This window comes from Bufo gargarizans, unplaced genomic scaffold, assembly GCF_014858855.1.
Source record: "Bufo gargarizans isolate SCDJY-AF-19 unplaced genomic scaffold, ASM1485885v1 fragScaff_scaffold_476_pilon, whole genome shotgun sequence".
NCBI lineage: Eukaryota > Metazoa > Chordata > Amphibia > Anura > Bufonidae > Bufo > Bufo gargarizans.
This window is the reverse complement of record NW_025334123.1, coordinates 49,187-69,650: the sequence shown is the minus strand read 5'-3', so window position 1 is coordinate 69,650 and position 20,464 is coordinate 49,187. Positions and strand designations below refer to the sequence as shown.

Genomic DNA, 20,464 nt, shown 5'->3' with positions numbered 1-20,464 from the left:
TACATGGATAGTCCACTGACTGGAATGGACACCGGGTAATGCTCCATTATTTGTTGGGGACGTTACAGGGGAATTGACGAGTCTGATCAGTTATTCTCTAACCTGAAATCTTCTTGTCTCGTCTTGGCAGCCACCATTTCCACACACGTTCTGTTAATCATTATCTGTCCTCGTATATGGCATATTGTATTGCTTAACTCCAGAGGAAGGGACGTCTCTGCTTGCTCTCTGACACTGGTGTAGTTTGCTATGGGAGTGACTAGAGATAAATAGAAATCATTCCAGGTCAGACTGCTCATGCTCACTACGGGAAGAACTCAACTCTAACCAGAGGTGAGTTAGGCCTGTGGGGCAGATCTCTACAGTAGGGTGTTGGAGTGACTTAAGGCAGTGTATAAAGTTTTAAGAATTGTCTGTTGGGATATTGAATCTTTGTTATTTCGGCAAAGTAATTTCAATAAAGGAGGGCTATAAGAGGCTTCTTGGTATCACGCAACCTCATGGTTATCTATGGGAAGCAAGATAGGACACCTTAAATCCAACATATTCTAAAGGTAAATAATTAGGGAGAAATCAGGCTGTCCTCATAGACCAGGGCTGCACAGCTTGTTTTTAGTCTGAGGGCTACATTGCTAGATTTTATGGGGGAAATTAATCATTCTCTGTGCGCCTGAAAGGTGGCATGAAAGGGAACCTGTCACCTGGATTTTGTGTATAGAGCTGAGGACATGGGTCGCTAGATAGCCGCTAGCACATCCGCAATACCCATTCCCCATAGCTCTGTGTGCTTTTATTGTGTAAAAAAAACGATTTAATACATATGCAAATTAACCTGAGACAGGACTCATCTCAGGGTAATTTGCATATGTATCAAATGGTTTTTTTTACACAATAAAAGCACACAGAGCTATGGGGACTGGGTATTGCGAATTTGCTAGCGTCCATCTAGCGACCCATGTCCTCAGCTCTATACACAAAATCCAGGTGACAGGTTCACTTTAAAAAGTTGCAGGTCGTAGATTTCTGGTTAGGCACATGGACTGCCGGAGGATAGGCCTAATTTATGATGAGGCATGCGCTTGGTCATAAATTAGGCGCATTCTCTGGCAGCGCAGGGGATATCGAGACTGGCGCAGAAAGCAACCGTCTTGATAAGTCTGAGACTTTTCTGATGTATCAGCACTCTCTGTATTAGGCCTCTTTCAGACGGGCGTTGCGGGAAAAGGTGCGGGTGCGTTGCGGGAACATGCACGATTTTTCCGCGCAAGTGCAAAACATTGTAATGCGTTTTGCACGCGCGTGAGAAAAATTGGCATGTTTGGTACCCAAACCCGAACTTCTTCACAGAAGTTCGGGCTTGGGATCGGTGTTCTGTAGAATTTATTATTTTCCCTTATAACATGGTTATAAGGGAAAATAATAGCATTCTGAGTACAGAATGCATAGTACAATAGCGCTGAAGGGGTTAAAAAATGATCTTTTACCATGGTGATGGATCATGTGATGACCGGAGTGACGCCATCACAGGTCCTTTTACTGCACACAGCACAGAAGATAGACAGAAGAGATGCTGGCTGCGCGAGCAAGTGGATTAAGGTGAGTTAAATTATTTTTTATTTTTTTAACCCTTCCAGCGCTATTGTACTATGCATTCTGCATTCAGAATGCTATTAGTTTCCCTTATAACCATGTTATAAGGGAAAATAATAATGATCGGGTCTCCATCCCGATCGTCTCCTAACAACCGTGCGTGAAAATTGTACCGCATCCGCACTTGCTTGCGGATGCTTGCGATTTTCACGCAGCCCCATTCACTTCTATGGGGCCTATGTTGCGTGGAAAACGCACAATATAGAGCATGCTGCGATTTTCACACAACGCACAAGTAATGCGTGAAAATCACCGCTCACGTGCACAGCCCCATAGAAATGAATGGGTCCGGATTCAGTGCGGATGCAATGCGTTTACTTCACTCATTGCACCCGCACAGAAATCTCGCCCAATTGGATGCACCAATATTTTGACAGCCTTGTCTTTCTCCAAACATCTCTGTGTCCTAATTATCAAAGGTCACTGCAGTTGCGCACTGCTTTTAAAAATGTTATACTCTAGTCTAAATAAGTGGGATTAGTTGATGAAAAACTTAAAAACACACCGGTCCCTGAGTTTGACGTACTCTGTACTCCATTTTCCTCACAACTTCGGGGCAAATTTACCATTAGGTTGCAGCATGTGGCAGAACAAGGCATGTAACACCCCAGAGCTGCCAAGCCATTCAGAACTTTGTCCAATAACTTTACTAATGTCTGCTTGTGTTCTGCAGAGAATTTTTTTTAAATAAATATATATATGTAGATAAGGCTGCCGTGCAGCCTGTATTTGTGGGAGGGGCATAGGCCCCGCCCCTTGGCTATATATTCCACGGAGTGCAAGGGACGGGACGTGCAGCCAGGTACCTGGTACTTCCGGTTTACGTCCAGCTCCCTTAAGCCTCGATCCGGGTAAGTATTAGATCGGCTTTTCGCCTCGTCTCGGTCGGCCCAGGTAAGCAAGGCATCCGATGCCAGTCATCGGCAGCGGTGTTGAGCGCACGGCTGGTCGGATCCTTACCACGGTGCAGGGGGCGGCGCACGGCTGTTCAAATCCTCACTTCACCACAGGGGCGGCGCAGACACGTGGGGGGTTGTGCCGGAGCTCTGCTCACTCCCTCGTTGCAGGCCGGGCGGCGCCCCGGTGACACATGATTCTGCCTGGAACGTCCAGGTTGTCACTTTGTCTATTGTGGTACGTCTGCTTGAAGCGTTCAGGCAATGTTGCGTCCGTCACTCCTGTGGCATGAGGGCCTGCCTGGAACTCCAGGTTGTCGCTTTGTTTATTGTGGTACGTCTGCTTGAAGCGTTCAGGCAATGTTGCGTCCGCCACTCCGGTGGCATGTGGTCCTGCCTGGAACTCCAGGTTGTCGCTTTGTTTATTGTGGTAGGTCTGCTTGAAGCGTTCAGGCAATGTTACGTCCGCCACTCCAGTGGCACATTGTCCTGCCTGGATCTCCAGGGTGTCTTTTTGTCTCATGTGGTACGTCCACTTGAAGCGTTCAGGCGTTATTGTGTTGGTCACTCCGGTGACAGGTGGTCCTGCCTGGAACATCCAGGTTGCCATACTCGTCTCCTGTTGCACGTCTGCTTGAAGCGTTCAGGCAAAGTATGTCTGCCACGCCGGTGGCACGTGGTCCTGCCTGGAACGTCCAGGTTGTCATATTCATCTCCTGTTGCACATCTGCTTGAAACGTTCGGGCAAATGTTACGTCCGCCACCCCGGTGGCACGTGGTCCTGCCTGGTACGTCCAGGTTGTCTTACTCGTCTCTTGTTGCACGTCTGTCTGAAGCGTTCAGGCAATGTCGCGTCAGCCGCCTCGGCGACATGGTGTCCTGTCTAAGTACGTCCAAGGGGTCTTTTCACCAATCTTGGCACACATCCGCCCATAGCAGCATGCATGACCTAGCAGCACGCCCGGGGGGCATGTCATCCTGGTTTGTTGGCTCTTCAGTCCTCATCATTGTTTGCCTAAAGCATTTAGGCCATGTTTTCTTTTTCCCTTAGGGGCAGGCTTTACGGCCTGACGCAACCAGGTTGGTAATATTCCCAGTGCATTTAGATTTTCATACATTGTTCTTTGTTTGTACGGCAGCACGTTGGGGGTCTCAGTGCCTTCGGCTTTCCATAAACAAGGCCTCCACCTCGGTCAGTGGTACGGGCCTCCAGTACGGTATCTGTACCATTTTCATCAAAATTCCATAACCAGGTGAGTATCAATTCTGGTCCGTCAGGCCGGCCATAGTCTAGGGGCGGTCTTACTGGTAGGGGCCAGGGGGGGGGGGGGCACCGGGATGTCCAAGGCACGCCTGGTCTCCGCACGAGTAACAAAGGTTTTGGTATCCAGGGCGTAGAGTTATTGTAGCACGGTCAACATGTCCCAGGCCTCAGACATCGATGACGCCTCGTCCATCTCCGGGTCCGTGGTTTCCGGTCTGGCTGGTCATGGATCCCTGAGGAACTGGACAATTCTGAAGCTGGTGGCGGAATTGAATAGAAGGGGCATCAGCCACCCGGCTTCGGCCAGGAAAGCCGAACTTTATAGGCTACTGGTATCTAGCCCGGTTCCATCCAGCGAGCAACTGGCAGTACCTACTATCCATTCATCACTGGCTCAGTTGAATGCCACAATGGGGAGTCTGGCTGCCTCGGTAGCGGACATCCAGCACAGGTTCATGGAGCTGGAGTCCAGGGCCTCCACCACTTCGCAGTCAGTGGCGCCCGTGGCTGCGGTGTCATGGCCTTTGGCGGGTTCCCCAGGTATGTCCTCTACTCCGCCGGCCATTGTCCCAGCTCATTTTGTGGCGGAGAATATTAGAAGGGATATACTGGCAGGCAAAGAAGTCAACCTGGCATCTATCCTCATAGCATTGCACGATGCAAGCGAGCACAGAACAATTGATTGCGGGGAGGTGTCAGTGGTGATGAGGTCAAAGGATGCCCGGTTGAATCGCAAGCTGTCCATACCGGAATTTGTTCAGAGACGTCATCTGCTCGGCGCAGCCAAATAGGAGGGAGGAGCTGGACGCCTATTTGTACCAGGTCACTGATTTGGGTCACAAGTATGGGGGCTCGGCGTTCTATGACTATCACCGGTCCTTCGCGGCTAAAGCCGCAGCCTCCCTAGCACAGTTCCAGTTTATGACTAATTGGGCTGTGCTGGATATGGAGCTATTCTGCAGGCATTTTGCTGGTCTCTGAGCCCCCACTTGTGGCGCATGCCAGTCCATTTTTCATGCCACAGAATGGTGCCCCAACGAGGCGTCTGCTCATCCGGACAGAGCCCTTCCAGGAACGTTGGGTATCCCCAGGGGCCCGGCCCTCATGGACAAGTTTGGCAGGCCTATTGTGTATCTGGGCAAGAGCCAGATATGCAATCATTTCAACTTCGGTCACTGCATGTTCAGTGGGTGCAGGGCCCTTCACGTGTGCACGGTCTGCTTTCGGGCACATCCCAGGTCCACCTGTCCTACAAAATCTGCCAAGCAGGCATGACTGACCGACGTCAACGTTGATCTCCTGGAGGCGCTCCTGGAAGGTCATGACGACCGGCAGTTCGTGCAACATTTGATCACTGGCCTGTCACTAGGGTTCCACACGGGATTGGTGGCCCTGCCGCATTCAAATTGGGAGTGTGAGAACCTCCTCTCTACCAGACAGGATCCTGAGGCGGTGCAAGCGGCATTATCCTTGGAATTGGATAAAGGGTTCATCATCGGCCCTTTTGACTCGATCCCCTTTGAGGTTTGGAGGGTCAACCCTATTGGAGTGGTGGCTAAGAAAGGCTCAAATAAAAAAAGCTGATCTACGATCTCTCGGCTCCTCATTCCTCGCACATCCCTAGTATTAACTCTCTTATACCATCAGAAGAGTTCAGCATGACGTACTCCTCTATCGATGAGGCCATTCAATTCATTCTCAAGGCAGGCAGGGGGGCCTGATTGTCTAAAACTGATATTGCTGATGCCTTTAAATTGCTCCCGATCCTCCCGCAACTGTGGCAATATTATGGCATCAAGTGGGCAGGCAGATACTACTTTGCCAATCGTCTAACGTTTGGCTCAAAAAGCAGCCCATGGCTGTTTGACCGTCTGGCCCAGGCCCTGCACGGAATTCTGGTCGAACATGGGCAGGCTCCTATGTGTATCCACTACCTAGATGATTTCCTGCTGGTGGAGCACCCCTCCCGACAGCCCTCCGGTTTATCCTCCCTGCTGGAGTTGTTTTCGGCTCTTCAGGTTCCTGTCGCCGCACGGAAGACGGTCGGTCCTTCCTCAACGATCACCTTCCTGGGGGTCATTCTGGATTCTGTTAAGTTGGAAGCAAGGCTCCCCGAGGAGAAGTTACAGCAGATCCGGTTAGCCATCCAGGAGGCTGCCAAATCCTGCTTCCTGACCAAGACAAGCCTCCAATCGTCGCTGGGCCAGCTGAACTTCGCCATGAGGGTCATGCCCCAGGGGCGCACCTTTGTGTCCCGGCTCTTGCTGCTCCTGCCATCGGCCCCATTCATTTGGACCAACAGGCCATGGCAGACCTGTCTATGTGGAGCACGTTCATGTCTATATGGAATGGCGTGAGGTTGTTCATTCCCCCCCGGGACCCGTCCTCTCCCACGGTCTATTCTGATGCGGCTGCATCCAAGGGCTTTGCAGCCATATTTGGCAACCACTGGCTTGCCAGTGCCTGGCCGTCCCAGATTATGTTGAACGGACAGGCCCTTCGGTCATCCCCCCTGTTGGAGTTGTATCCGTTGGTGGCAGCGGCCCATGTATGGGGCCACAATTGGTCAGACTCAAGGGTATTATTCATTACCGATAGTCAGGACTTGGTCGAAATCATCCGCAATGGCAGAGCCAAATCCCCTAAGATCATGGCTCTCATGCGTAGGCTGGTTTGGTTGTCCATGGTACATAATTTTTGCATTGAGTGCTCCCACATTCAGCGTTCCAAGAATACTGCTGCTGATGCACTGTCCCGGTTTAACGTCAATGTCTTCTTTCAGAACATGCCACTCGCAGACGCAACGGGGGCAGGCGTTCCAGCATACAGCGACCTGGTGTGGGACTAACATCATTGATCAGCAAAGCAAAGGACCTGTTGCACCAGAGCCTGTCTGAAAATACAGTCAGGAACTATCGTACAGGCTGGAATCTGTATAGAAAATTTGCCGAGAGTCATCCACAGTGCAACGTGGATGACGTGTCATTCATTATGGCCTTCATCGCGCATTGCCATGCCAACCTCGGACTCGCTCACAATACCATCCGCCTGTATTTGGCGGGGGTGCAACATCAGTTCACGTTGGACAATCCGGCCCGGATCTCCTTCTTTACATCACAGGCCATCAAGGCCACGCTCCGGGGCATTGAGGAAGCCGGTGCAAGTAGGCCGGTGGTCCGGCAACCCATGTCCGGCTCCTTCTTTAGGCAATTGTCCTTGGCTCTGGATGGTGATCCTTTTGGGCCCTTGGTTAGCACCATCATTAAAGCCGCCCTTTACCTAGGGTTTTACGGGTTCCTTCGTCCAGGGGAATTCACCGCCTCCGTCCGGAACGGTCGTCATCTCCAGAAGCAGCACTTGACCTGGCATCACGACCTGTTTGTACTGAGCATTCCGTCTACCAAGACCGCTCAGACAGGGCCTCCAACCCTGGTTTCTTTCTACCCCTCGCACAACGACTGGTGCCCGGTCCAGGTGCTGCGACAGTTGTCTGTGGCCCTGCAGGCGGCAGCAGCAGATAGTCCCCTACTCCCCTTCAAAGGAGGGCCGTTGTCCACGCCCCAGTTTATGTCACATGTGCGCTCATTAGTGGCGGGGTTAGGTCAAGACCCGAAGGGCATCTCGGGATACTCCTTTCGTATTGGGGCGGCCTCTGCGGCATCTAGGCACCAGATACCTCCTCATGTCATCAGGTGCATGGGGCGCTGGAGGTCGTCATGTTTTGCTAGATACGTTCCAAATCCTCAATCAGAGATCCGTAATGCTTTCTGTTCTCTGGCCCTGTAACTGTACAATAAAGTATCTGCCCGTATGATTGTGTCTCCTTTTTGGCCCCTTTTAGGCCTGTCCTCGTTACAGGCTTCCGGCATTAACCAGCCAGAGGTCGGCGCTAGCTCCTTCGTCCAGGGACCGTCGCCCTGACCACAAGTAGATAAGGCTGCCGTGCAGCCTGTATTTGTGGGAGGGGCATAGGCCCCGCCCCTTGGCTATATATTCCACGGAGTGCAAGGGACGGGACGTGCAGCCAGGTACCCCTCCCTCCCTCCCCTTTTTCTTAGCTCTTCCTTAAGGATAGGCCCCCTTTTAGGCCTATCCTCGTTACAGGCTTCCGGCATTAACCAGCCAGAGGTCGGCGCTAGCTCCTTCGTCCAGGGACCGTCGCCCTGACCACAAATATATATATATATATAAAAGGACGTATAAATGTGTGTATGTGTGTATGTTCCGCGATTACTCAAAAACGCAACCATCGATTTCAACTAAACTTAGTATACACATCCCTTGCTACCTTGAAAGAAATCTTCTGGGGGTCACAGCTCTCAAGGACGTACCGTTCCTGAGATATTCCCCAAAAATTACCTGCATTAGCCAATACAAGCCTGCAAGTCTTTCTCTTCATATCCCAACTGTCATATACACGGTTACATGTCCCTTATCAGCCAATAGAAGCTCGCAGACCCTTAGTCTCCACATACACACAGTTTTACTCCAGGTTTCCATAACAACCCAGCCATTTTTCTTCACTGCTGTAGATCAACTTCAGGCTAGGGCTACACGACGACATGTGTCGCGCGACACATAGGGCACAACTACACTAATACATGTGTCGCGTGACATTGATGTCGTACCAATGCCGCGCAACAATTATTATAATGATAGTCTATGGTGTTGCACTGCGACATGTGACATGCTGCGACTGCGATGCGACAGCCGCAGAAAAATCCATCTTGGATGGATTATTTGCAACTGTTGTGTCGCAGTCGCAGCATGTCACATGTCGCAGTGCAACACCATAGACTATCATTATAATAATTGTTGAGACAAAATGTTGCGCGACACATGTCGTGTAGCCCTAGAATTAAAGGGGAAGGGCGCTGTGGAGGTCACTGTTAAAGGGGCGGGCACTGTGGAGGTCACTGTTAAGGGGGCAGGCCACTGTGGAGGTCACTGTTAAAGGGCCGGACACTGTGAAGGTCACTGTTAAGGGGGCAGGGGCCACTATTAAAAGGGCAACTGCTGTGGAGGTCACTGTTAAGGCAGCAGGATACTGTGAGGTCATTGTTAAGGCAGCGGGGTACTGTGGAGGTCACTATTAAGGAAGTTTGGCACTGTGAAAGTCACTGTTAAAGTGGCGGTAACTGTGAAGGTCACTGTTAAAGGCGCGGCCACTATGAAGGTCACTGTTAAAGGGGTGGTCAATTCTAAAGGGGTGGTCACTGTAAAAGTCACTTTTAAAGGGGCGGGCACTGTGCAGGTCTCTGTTAAATTGTTGGGCACTGTGAAGGTCACTGTTAAAGGAACGGGCACTGTAAAGGTCACTGTTGAAGGGGCGGTCACTGTGAAGGTCACTGTTAAAGGGGCGGTCACTGTGAAAGTCACTGTTAAAGGAGCGGTCACTGTGAAGGTCACTGTTAAAGGGGCGGTCACTGTGAAAGTCACTGTTAAAGGAGCGGTCATTGTGAAGGTCACTGTTAAAGGAGTGGTCAATGCTAAAGGGTCAGTCACTGTGAAAGGGGTGATCACTGTGAAAGTCACTGTTAAAGGGGCGGTCACTGTCAAGGTCACTGTTAAAGGAACGGCCACTATGAAGGTCACTGTTAAAGGGGTGGTCAATGCTTAAGGGGCCGTCACTGTAAAAAGGGCGGTCACTGTGGAAGTCACTGTAAAAAGGGCGGTCACTGTGAAAGTCACTGTTAAAAGGGCGGTCACTGTGGAAGTCACTGTTAAAGGGGCGGGCACTGTGAAGGTCACTGTTAAAGGGGCGGCCACTGTTAAAGTCACTGTTAAAGGGGCGGTCACTGTGAAAGTCACTGTTAAAGGGGAGGTCACTGTGAAAGTCACTGTTAAAGGGGTGGTCACTGTGAAAGTCACTGTTAAAGGGGCGGTCACTGTGAAGGTCACTGTTAAAGGAACGGCCACTATGAAGGTCACTGTTAAAGGGGTGGTCAATGCTTAAGGGGCCGTCACTGTAAAAAGGGCGGTCACTGTGAAAGTCACTGTTAAAAGGGCGGTCACTGTGGAAGTCACTGTTAAAGGGGCGGGCACTGTGAAGGTCACTGTTAAAGGGGCGGCCACTGTTAAAGTCACTGTTAAAGGGGCGGTCACTGTTAAAGTCACTGTTAAAGGGGAGGTCACTGTGAAAGTCACTGTTAAAGGGGTGGTCACTGTGAAAGTCACTGTTAAAGGGGCGGTCACTCTGAAGGTCACTGTTAAAGGAGCGGCCACTATGAAGGTTACTGTTAAAGGGGCGGTCACTGTGAAAGTCACTGTTAAAAGGGCGGTCACTGTTAAAGTCACTGTTAAAGGAGCGGCCACTATGAAGGTTACTGTTAAAGGGGCGGTCACTGTTAAAGTCACTGTTAAAGGGGAGGTCACTGTGAAAGTCACTGCTAAAGGGGCGGCCAATATGAAGGTCACTGTTAAAGGGGCGGTCAATGCTAAAGGGGCGGTCACTGTTAAAGTGGCCATCACCGTTAAAGGGGCGGTGACTGTGAAAGGGGTGGTCACTGTTAAAGTCACTGTTAAAGGGGCGGTCACTGTGAACGTCACTGTTAAAGGGGCGGCCACTATGAAGGTCACTGGTAAAGGGGTGGTCAATGCTAAAGGGGCGGTCACTGTTAAGGGGCGGTCACTGTTAAAGGGGCGGTCACTGTTAAAGGGGCGGTGACTGTGAAAGGGGTGGTCACTGTTAAAGTCACTGTTAAAGGGGCGGTCACTGTGAACGTCACTGTTAAAGGGGAGGTCACTGTGAAAGTCACTGCTAAAGGGGCGGCCAATATGAAGGTCACTGTTAAAGGGGCGGTCAATGCTAAAGGGGCGGTCACTGTTAAAGTGGCCATCACCGTTAAAGGGGCGGTGACTGTGAAAGGGGTGGTCACTGTTAAAGTCACTGTTAAAGGGACGGTCACTGTGAAAGTCACTTTTAAAGGGGCGGTCACCGTGGAGGTCTCTGTTAAATGGGCGGGCACTGTGGAAGTAACTGTTAAAGGGGCGGTCACTGTAAAAGTCACTGTTAAAGGGGCGGTTACTGTGAATGTCACTGTTAAAGGGGCGGTCACTGTGAAAGTCACTTTTAATGGGGCAGTCACTGTGGATGTCTCTGTTAAATGGGCGGGCACTGTGAAAGTCACTGTTAAAGGGGCGGGTACTGTGAAGGTCACTGTAAAATGGACGGTCACTGTGAAAGTCACTGTTCAAGGGGCGGGCACTGTGAAAGTCACTGTTACAGGGGTGGGCACTGTGAAAGTCACTGTTAAAGGGGCAGTCACTGTGAAGGTCACTGTTAAAGGGGTGGTCAATGTTAAAGGGGCAGTCACTGTTAAAGGGGCGGTCACTGTGAAAGTCACTTTTAATGGGGCGGTCACTGTGGATGTCTCTGTAAAATGGACGGTCACTGTGAAAGTCACTGTTCAAGGGGCGGGCACTGTGAAAGTCACTGTTCCAGGGGTGGGCACTGTGAAAGTCACTGTTAAAGGGGCGGTCACTGTGAAGGTCACTGTTAAAGGGGTGGTGAATGCTAAAGGGTCAGTCACTGTTAAAGGGGCGGTCACTGTGAAAGTCACTGTTAAAGGGAAGGTCACTGTGAAGGTCACTGTTAAAGGGAAGGTCACTGTGAAAGTAACTGTTAAAGGGGCGGTCACTGAAAGTCACTGTGATGGGGCGGTCTCTGTTAAAGGGGCAGTCTCTGTGAAAGTCACTGTTAAAGGGGCGGTCACTGTGAAAGTCACTGTTAAAGGGGCGGTCACTGTAAAGGGACGGCCACTGTAAAAGTCACTTTTAAAGGGGCAGTCACTGTGAAAGTCACTGTTAAAGGGAAGTTAACTGTGAAAGTCACTGTTAAAGGGGCGGTCACTGTGAAAGTCACTGTTAAATGGACAGTCACTGTTAAAGGTACGGTCACTGTGAAGATCACTGTTAAAAGGAGTGGTAAATGCTAAAGAGGCAGTCACTGTTAAAGGGGTGGTCACTTTGAAAGTCACTGTTAAAAGGGGCGGTCACTGTGAAAGTCACTGTTAAAGGGGCGGTCACTGAGAGTCACAGTTAAAGGTGTGGCCCTTTAAAACAAACATGATTCTCAATGCAAATACATAAGTTATCATAAATATCATGATATTGTGCCATGTGTAATCAATTAGATAAAGAGACAAGTGCTTACTTGATGATGTATCAAACAAAATAGAGGGAGGAGAAAACAGGAGTATGGCGGCGTCCAGTTACCCATCGCCTGCTTCGGCGTGCCCCATGCGACAATGCGCATGTCAGGATGACGTATGCAGCTTCCATCACATCATTGTAACAGGCGTATCTATGCGCCTGCACCCTTTCTTCTAGATGTCAAAGTGGCCATATTGGATAAGGGTATATTGCATAAATCGTCTAGCGCATGCGTATCGCACATCCTAATGACTGAAACCAAATCAAACAAGCCAGTGAGTCCCAATGCAGAGCTCTATTAACGAGCTACCTGCAACTAATGTTGGGGGGGGTGGTGGCTGTATGGGACCAGGTGAGCGCATCCGCATCCTGAACAGACATGGAGCCCTCCTCTGTGGGCACGGACCAAACACAAGCACGCACGTCAATGCAGGGTCATGTCGAGTCAGCGTCCAAATCCCACATATCACCATCACTACAGAGGATTCCATCACTACAGAGGAAAATGTATAAACCATTTGCATATTGTCATGGTAACGGGACGCGATCTCCAGATCTTGAATCAGCCTCTGTCTTCTCCTCACTGATCTCCGTGACACATCATCTGTAACATAGACATACAAAATTAAACTCAAATAATATTTTGATAAAAAAATCATACACAATATGTATGTATACTTTCTCTATCACAACCGACCACAAGAATACGCAAAACAGGCGGTCTAGACCGACGGAGAACAGGGGCAAGCGAACCCCTTATGAGCACACTCCAATCTTATAGTCAATATTCAGACCATACAGCTGCAAAGCATTTAATGAATGGATCCACTGCAATTCTCTTTTCTTTAATAAATTAGACCTGTTACCACCTCTCCTGGGCATTGGTACATTATCAATAATGCACTATTTTAAATCCCTTTCTGCATGTTTGAACTCAGTAAAGTGCTTTGAAAATGGTAGATCAAGCCGTTTCTTTCTAATGGTGTATCGATGATTACTGAAGTCAGTGGTGGTCTCACCGACATATATTAAATTGCATGGACATGTGAGCACATAAACCACATAACTGGAGTCGCAGGTCAGATGATGTCGAATCTGATATGCGGTGCCAGTAGTTGGATGTACAAAGGTTTTGCCTTTCATGATATACAGTACCTGCAATTAACGCAGGCTAAACAGGGATAACACACCAAGCCTGTTGTTGTCAGTGTTGTCTGTCTATTGACTTTCATTGTTCCAACATCAGCTTTGACCAACTGGTCTTGTAAACTTTTAGACCTTCGGTAGGACATTAGAGGAGAGGAGTGGAATTCTGTGACAGTTTTGTGGCACCCACCCAATATGTTCCAGTGGCGCCTAATAAAGTTCCCAATATCTATGCTCTGCTCAGTGTAAGTGGAAATGAAGGGAATCCTGGCTAGTTTAACATGTGTCTTCTTCTCGGACAAAGTAGCAGTCCTGTCCAATTTAGAGACAATATCCTTATTATGTTGTAAAAGACTTGATGGATAACCCCAATTACGGAATTTATCCACCATCTTGTTTAGGGTGCTGTCTAATGTATCAGGATCAGAGACAATGCGTCATGCCCCCAGAAACTGTGAGTATGGTAATGACCTAACCATTAATCTGGGATGATTGCTGCTGTATGCTAGAATCGCATTCCTATCTGTAGGTTTAGTATACAGATTTGTATGCAACACACCATCCACCAAGGTGACACTGGTGTCAAGGAATTGCATCTCACTGTGAGAGGGAACCAACATGAACTGAAGTGCACTGTCAACTCCATTCAGGAACATGTGAAATTCATGTAGTTCCAATGCAGTCCCAGTCCAAATAAGGAAGACGTCGTCTATGTAGTGCCACCACGCCATGACATGGTGGAAATGGTGGCACCCATAGACGAAATCCTCCCCAAATTGGCGCATGAAAATGTTGGCGTAGGTTGGGGCCACATTGGATCCCATGGCCACGCCCTGTTTCTGCATGTAATAGGTGTCTTGAAATAAAAAATAATTAAACTTCAAGACAATCTCCAAGAGTGATAATACAAATTGACAAGCTTCTGATGAAAGAGAGGACTTCTCTAACATACATGAGACGGCATAGAGCTCTTTTTGATGGTCAATAGAGGTATAGGGAGAGGTGACATCAAAGGACACTAATGTAACCCTCTCAATATGCTTCAAGTCCACACATTGTAATAATAAAAAAAATATAATCTGAAGTGTCCTGTATATAAGAGCTCCCACCACATGCAAAGCTATGTAGTCCTTTATCAAGGAATATGGCGATATGGCTAAAGATAGAATCATAGCCAGATACAATGGGTCGCCCAGGTGAGTCGATGAGTGATTTGTGGATCTTCAGTAGCACATAGATCACATAGTGATTTGATGTGGTACCGTAAGATAATCCCCAAGACCATCATCAATGATTCCAGCATTCCTCCTGGATCACCGCAGCAATCCTAAATTTAGGATCAGCATCAATGTGACTATAGACGGTGGTGTCGCTTAATTGTCTAAGAATTTCTGCAATGTATTTGTGGGTATCCAACACAACCACCGCCCGACCTTTGTCAGCAGCTTTCACTGTAAGCTCGGGGTCATGTTTTAATTCATTTAAAGCAATAATTTCATCTGTAGTCACATTAGGATGTCTAAAGGGTTTCCCAGAGTGTGTGGACCTGAGTGCCTCCATGTCAAATTTAACAGCAGCTATGTATGCCTCAATTGCCGGTTCATTAACCACAGGATTGAAATTGCTCTTGGAGAAGAGATTCATACCCAGAGAAAAGGCACTAGTCTGTGTATGCTCAATCTGCTCCCTATTGTGGAAACGCTGTGACTTTTACAGTGACTGCCCCTTTACTAATGACTTTAACAGTGACCGCCCCTTTAAAAGTGACTTTCACAGTGACCACCCCTTTAACAGTGACTTTCACAGTGACCGCACATTTAACAGTGACCGGCCCTTTAACAGTGACTTTCACAGTGACTGCCCTTTTAACAGTGACTTTCACAGTGACCGCCCCTTTAACAGTAACCGCCCCTTTAACAGTAACCGCCCCTTTATCAGTGACTTTCACAGTGGCCGCCTCTTTAACAGGGACCTTCATAGCGCCCACCTCTTTAATAACAGTGACCTCCACTGTGCCCGCCCCTTTAAGCAGTAAAGAAAAATGTCTGGGTTGTTATGGAAACCTGGAGTAAAACTGTGTTTATGGCAGTCGGGATTTGAAGAAAAAGACTTGCAGGCTTGTATTGGCTAATGTGGGTAATTTTTTGGGAATATCTCAGGAACGGTACGTCCTAGAGAGCTGAGACCCTGTCTAAAACCTCCCCGGACACCTGATGTACCTGTGTGTCAAATTTAATGAAGATCAGTCCAGTCGTTTGGTGGCGCAAAAAAAGAATGTCCAGACAGACGTCTAGACAGACAGAAATTCATTTTTATATATTTTATATATATATATATATATATATATATATATATATATATCTTCTATTTGTAACTGTAGCATAGGGAGAATTTTTTGCAAATAATAGTATGAATGTGCATAATTATGCATCAGGTGGTAAAGAAAGGAAACTGATTCGCCAGCACAAGTTGAAATAAAATCCAGGTATTATGTGTACATACAGTTGAAACTCGAAAAATTTGAATATCGTGCAAAAGTTCATTTATTTCAGTAATGCAACTTAAGAGGTGAAGCTAATATATGAGATAGACTCATTACATGCAAAGCGAGATATTTCAAGCCTTTTCTTTGTTATAATTTGGATGATTATGGCTTACAGCTCAGTCTACTTTTACGCTGGCGTTTTGGTTTCCGTATGTGAGATCCGTTCAGGGCTCTCACAAGCGGTCCAAAAGGAATCAGTTTTGCCCTTAATGCATTCTGAATGGATAAGGATCCGCTCAGAATGCATCAGTTTGGCTCCGTACCGCCTCCATTCCGCTTTGGAGACGGACACCAAAACGCTGCTTGCAGCTTTTTGGTGTCCGTCTGATAAAACTGAGCCAAACTGATCCGTCCTGACACACAATGTAAGTCAACGGGGACCGATCCGTTTTCACTGACACAATCTGGCACAATAGAAAACGGATCCGTCCCCCATTGACTTTCAATGGTGTTCAAGACGGATCCGTCTTGGCTAATGTTAAAGATAATACAAACGGATCCATTCTGAACGGATGCATGCGGTTGTATTATCTGAACGGATCCGTCTGTGCAGATCCATGACGGATCCGCACCAAACGCAAGTGTGAAAGTAGCCTTATGAAACCCCAAAGTCACAATTTTGAGGTACCCTTTGCTCAGAGGGTAAGAATTAATTAGTTGACTACAGTGTGACACTTTGAGCCTAGAATATTAAACCTTTTCACAATATTCTAATTTTAAGCTGCATTAATGCAACTCCTTTTAATTTGCATTACTGAAATAAATGGGGCCAGATTTATCATGACTCTGACAGCTCACTCCATTTTAAAGTCCGTTTTAGCCAAGTCAGATTTATGATCGGCCCTTTAAGACTGTAATAAATGTGGTTTGACGGTAGCAGTTTATCCGTCAGTAAGCAGCTTTACAAAAGTCGCACGTTTTTATGAAAGTCGCATGTTCTATTAAAAAGTCTCATAAGATAAGCATGGTCCTCACTGGAGTGAAATTGCGACTTTTTTTCGACTTTTTTGTGACTTTTTAAATAGTCCCAATAGTAAATCTGTCTAGAGATTCATTTACATAAGAAAACACGCCCACTTTCAGAAAACTGGCGAGCATAGTGCAGAGCAGAAAAAAGTCGCGAATTTGTGCGCAGTTTTAGCGTTTGGGACTTTTTTGGGACTTTTTCACTCCATTATTCTGACCTGAGCTAATGATAAATCTGGCCCATGGACTTTTGCACGATATTCTAATTTTTCGAGTTTCACCTGTACATAGTGGCTGATAACAGAGAACAGCAGTGATGTGACTAGGATAACAATATAGCCTGACTTTGAGTGTCGGTATACTAATGACGAAAGAGGAGTGTTAGGCCTGGAGCAACACTGCTGGGAGTTGCAAGGGGAGGATGCTGGGAAGAGCGGCCTACGTCACTAGTAACACTACCACAACCAGGAAGTGTAGAAGCTGGAAGACATTAGACTGTTCCAAACATCGATCAAGGTACTCATTTAGCTTTAGTCTATCATATAATAAGCAACTGCAGTGTGTGTTTTTTAATTTTCATAGACTCAGAAAACCCCTTTAAGAGGACTTTAGTGGCTGGTGCTATTATTATGGATGATCCTAGATCTGAAGTCACTTAGCTCAAAACTTAGTTTTAAATTAATGCTGTACGAAGATCCGTCTCTGTACAGTATTAAAATGTATGGGCGCGGTGAAATGCGTTATAACCGTAGTCTCGCAAAACTTCGGTGAATAACTTCGGGATTTGATTATTAAACTTGAAAACCATTTTAAAACAGGTATCCAAAGTCGGATTTGGTTCCGACTATTACCTCGGTACCAAAGCGGACTTCGGAATCAAGTTTTAAAATGGTTTTCAAGTTGAAAAATCAAATTCTGAAGTTATTCACTGAAGTCTTTTGAGACTTCGGTGATAATGAATTTTCCTCGCCGGAGCTCATACATTCTAATGCTGTACAGAGACGGATCTCCATACTGCATTAAAATGAAGTTTAGAGTGAAGCGACTTCGGATCTAGCTGTTATGATGGGGCTTTATACAGTAGTTGGTATAGCCGCCATCAGGGCAGTACTGGCAGTACTGTCACCTGGGGCATGGTGGGCAGGTTCATCTGGGGGGTCCTGGTGGGGCCTGATTGACGTTATTCAGTCACACTCCACCCACACGTCAGTCAGATGCCGCTGGCCAGGTCCACTGCTTCCACAGTAAATACAGAATGGCATCCATTTGACGGCTGTTAAAATAGGCGCCTGGGCGATCATATGACCATCATGTGGGTGTTTTCAGGGGATTGGAGAAAAAAAGCCAATGAAATTTATGACGGTTATTTAACGGCCATTAAAACGAATAGTGAACAACCATTGAAAAAATGATTTGATGGCTGGGAAATGGCTACAAAAAATGTGACACATGGATGGAAAAATGGCCATGAAAAAGTGATATTTTTTTTCTTCACTGTTGTGTGAATGTAGCTTAAAGGCTATGTACACCTTTGGAGTCAATTTTTTTTATGATTGCATTTAACTTATTTTTGGCTAAAAATCATATTTTTAATTGGCCTTTATTAAAAATATTGAGCTAATCAGTCACAAAGGATTAACTGTTTTTCTAAGGGCTCATTTACACGGCCGTTGCTCCTCCGTTGCCGTACTGCAGCCCGCATACGGCAGGTCTGCAATACACGGGGCACCAGCTATGTGCATTCCGCATCACGGATGTGGACCCATTCACTTGAATTGGTCCGCCAATCTGGAGATGCGGTATGGAGCGAAAGCATGGAACGGAACCCTATAGAAGCACTACGGAGTGCTTCTGTGGGGTGGGGTTCCGTTCCGTGCCTCCGCACCGCAAAAATAACTTTCTCTATCTTTTTGCAGAATGAATGGATCGCAGACCCCATTCAAGGGAATGGGTCTGCGATCCGCATGTGGCTGGCCCACAGTCAGTGCCCGTGCAAATTGCGGTCCACAGCACGGGCAAAGAGCCCTTATGTTCGTGTGAACAAGCCCTAACTGTGTGACTGGTACTCAGGGCCGGTGCAAGGATTTTTGACAACACAAGCGAAGCTACATTTTGGCTCCCCCTTTCCCTCGCAGCTCACCTGGCCCTGGTCCTGTCTGCAGCTCCTGGCTTCTCCTCTGTGTGGTCCTGGTATCTTCTCTCTGCTTCAGACAATCGCAGGTTTGAGGACCGTATTTTTCGCCCTCTGAGACGCACCTAGGTTTTAGAGGAAGATAATAAGAAAAAAATATTTTCGATTACACCTCAGGTCAGACCAGCAATCAGACCTCCAATAATAATCAGATCTCAGCTCACAGCCCCAATGTTAATCAGACCTCAGATCAGACCCCCATTTCAGACATCAGCCCCCATTCATCGGCCCCCCATGTCAGCCATCATGCCGCAATGTCAGCCACTAGCCCCCCATGTCAGCCATCATGCCCCCATGTCAGCCATAAGCCCCCATGTCACATTTCTCCCAATCCATGTCAAATCACCCCCCTATGTCACATCAGCCCTCCATGTCACATTTCTCCGCCCTCCCCCAGTGTGCGCCCTAAGGCAGCTGCTTGGTCTGCCTTATGGTAGCACTGGCCCTGCTGGTACTGTCACTTTCACTTTGTGCCAGTCATCTAATTGCCCTTATTTCTAAACTACTGAGCGGTCATAAACACTTATTTAAGCCACATTCTTATCAGTAAGATAAGGATTTAGCTTTAATGATTGTTTAAGATGTGACTGAGCACAGATAAGGAGTCCATCTGCTCAGGGCCGGTTCTACGTGAAATGGGGCCCTGGGGCGAAAAACAATAAGGCCCCCACACACACACATGACACTTGTTGACTTTAACGTCCCCCCCCATCACTACAGAAATACAGCGCCACACACCTCTTACATACAGTGACGTCTCCTTTGATGTAGATGTTCTCTGTCCTCGTCTTCTCCTTTCAAATCTTCAGACCAGACCACCATTTTGTCGTCATCTTAGTTTACTACTTTTCCATCATCCTCCCATCTTCTGGACAAATCATCCTACTACCCCCAATACTGTGCCACTGTGCTCCCCAATACTTTACTGCAGAAACAGATAATGCCCCTGATAATACTAGTACCACACAGAGCCCCCCCCATATAAAATACCCCTTCTTTGTGGCCTCAGTAGAAGCCCCCATAGTGCCCCATAATAATGTGCCAGTATCAAGTGCCTCTCTTCCACCCCCCCATGTGCCAGTAACAAGTGCCTCTCCATGCCCCACATGTGCCCATAACAAGTGCCAACCCCCCATGTGCCAGGATCACGTGCCAACCCCCATGTGCCAGTATCAAGTGCCAACCCCCCATGTGCCAGTATCAAGTTCCAAACCCCCGACCCCCATGTGCCAGGATTAAGTGCCAACCCCCCATGTGCCAAGATCAAGTTCCAAACCCCCGACCCCCATGTGCCAGGATCAAGTGCCAACCCTCCCCCCCCCATGTGCCAGTATCAAGTGCCTCCCACTCCCCCATGTGGCAGTAAAAGTCCGGTATAAAAAAAAACTAAAAAACGTATACTTATCTCCATCACACAGCGATGCAGGCCTCTTCTGGCCTGTGTCCTGCCCTGTACGGTTCAGACGGCGCGATGACGTCATTGCACCGCCTGCACAGGCCTCTGATAGGCTGCGGGCCTTGTGTCGGCAGCCTATCAGAGGAACAGGGAAGGAAGACGCCTCCACAATGGAAGGGTTCATCCCCCTGTGACCTGCCGGTGTCGAGTGGTGGGCTTGGGGGCCCCTAAGGACTCGGGGGCCCGGGGGCAATTG

The 20,464-nt window shown here is 48.0% G+C and overlaps 1 protein-coding gene across 2 annotated transcripts in view; it reads left to right on the top strand.

Moving 5' to 3' along the window:
* The first annotated feature begins 279 nt into the window (after window positions 1-279).
* LOC122922562 (dihydrofolate reductase-like) overlaps window positions 280-20,464 on the top strand; it is a 58,194-nt gene continuing 38,009 nt past the window's right edge. Inside the window, exon 1 of one of the 2 annotated variants that reach the window (XM_044273211.1) lies at window positions 280-333. The gene's annotated coding sequence lies outside the window, so the exon portion shown is untranslated. Of the gene's footprint in view, window positions 334-17,112; window positions 17,138-20,464 lie in introns of those variants that run through there. The other variant, XM_044273213.1, reaches the window with a different exon arrangement.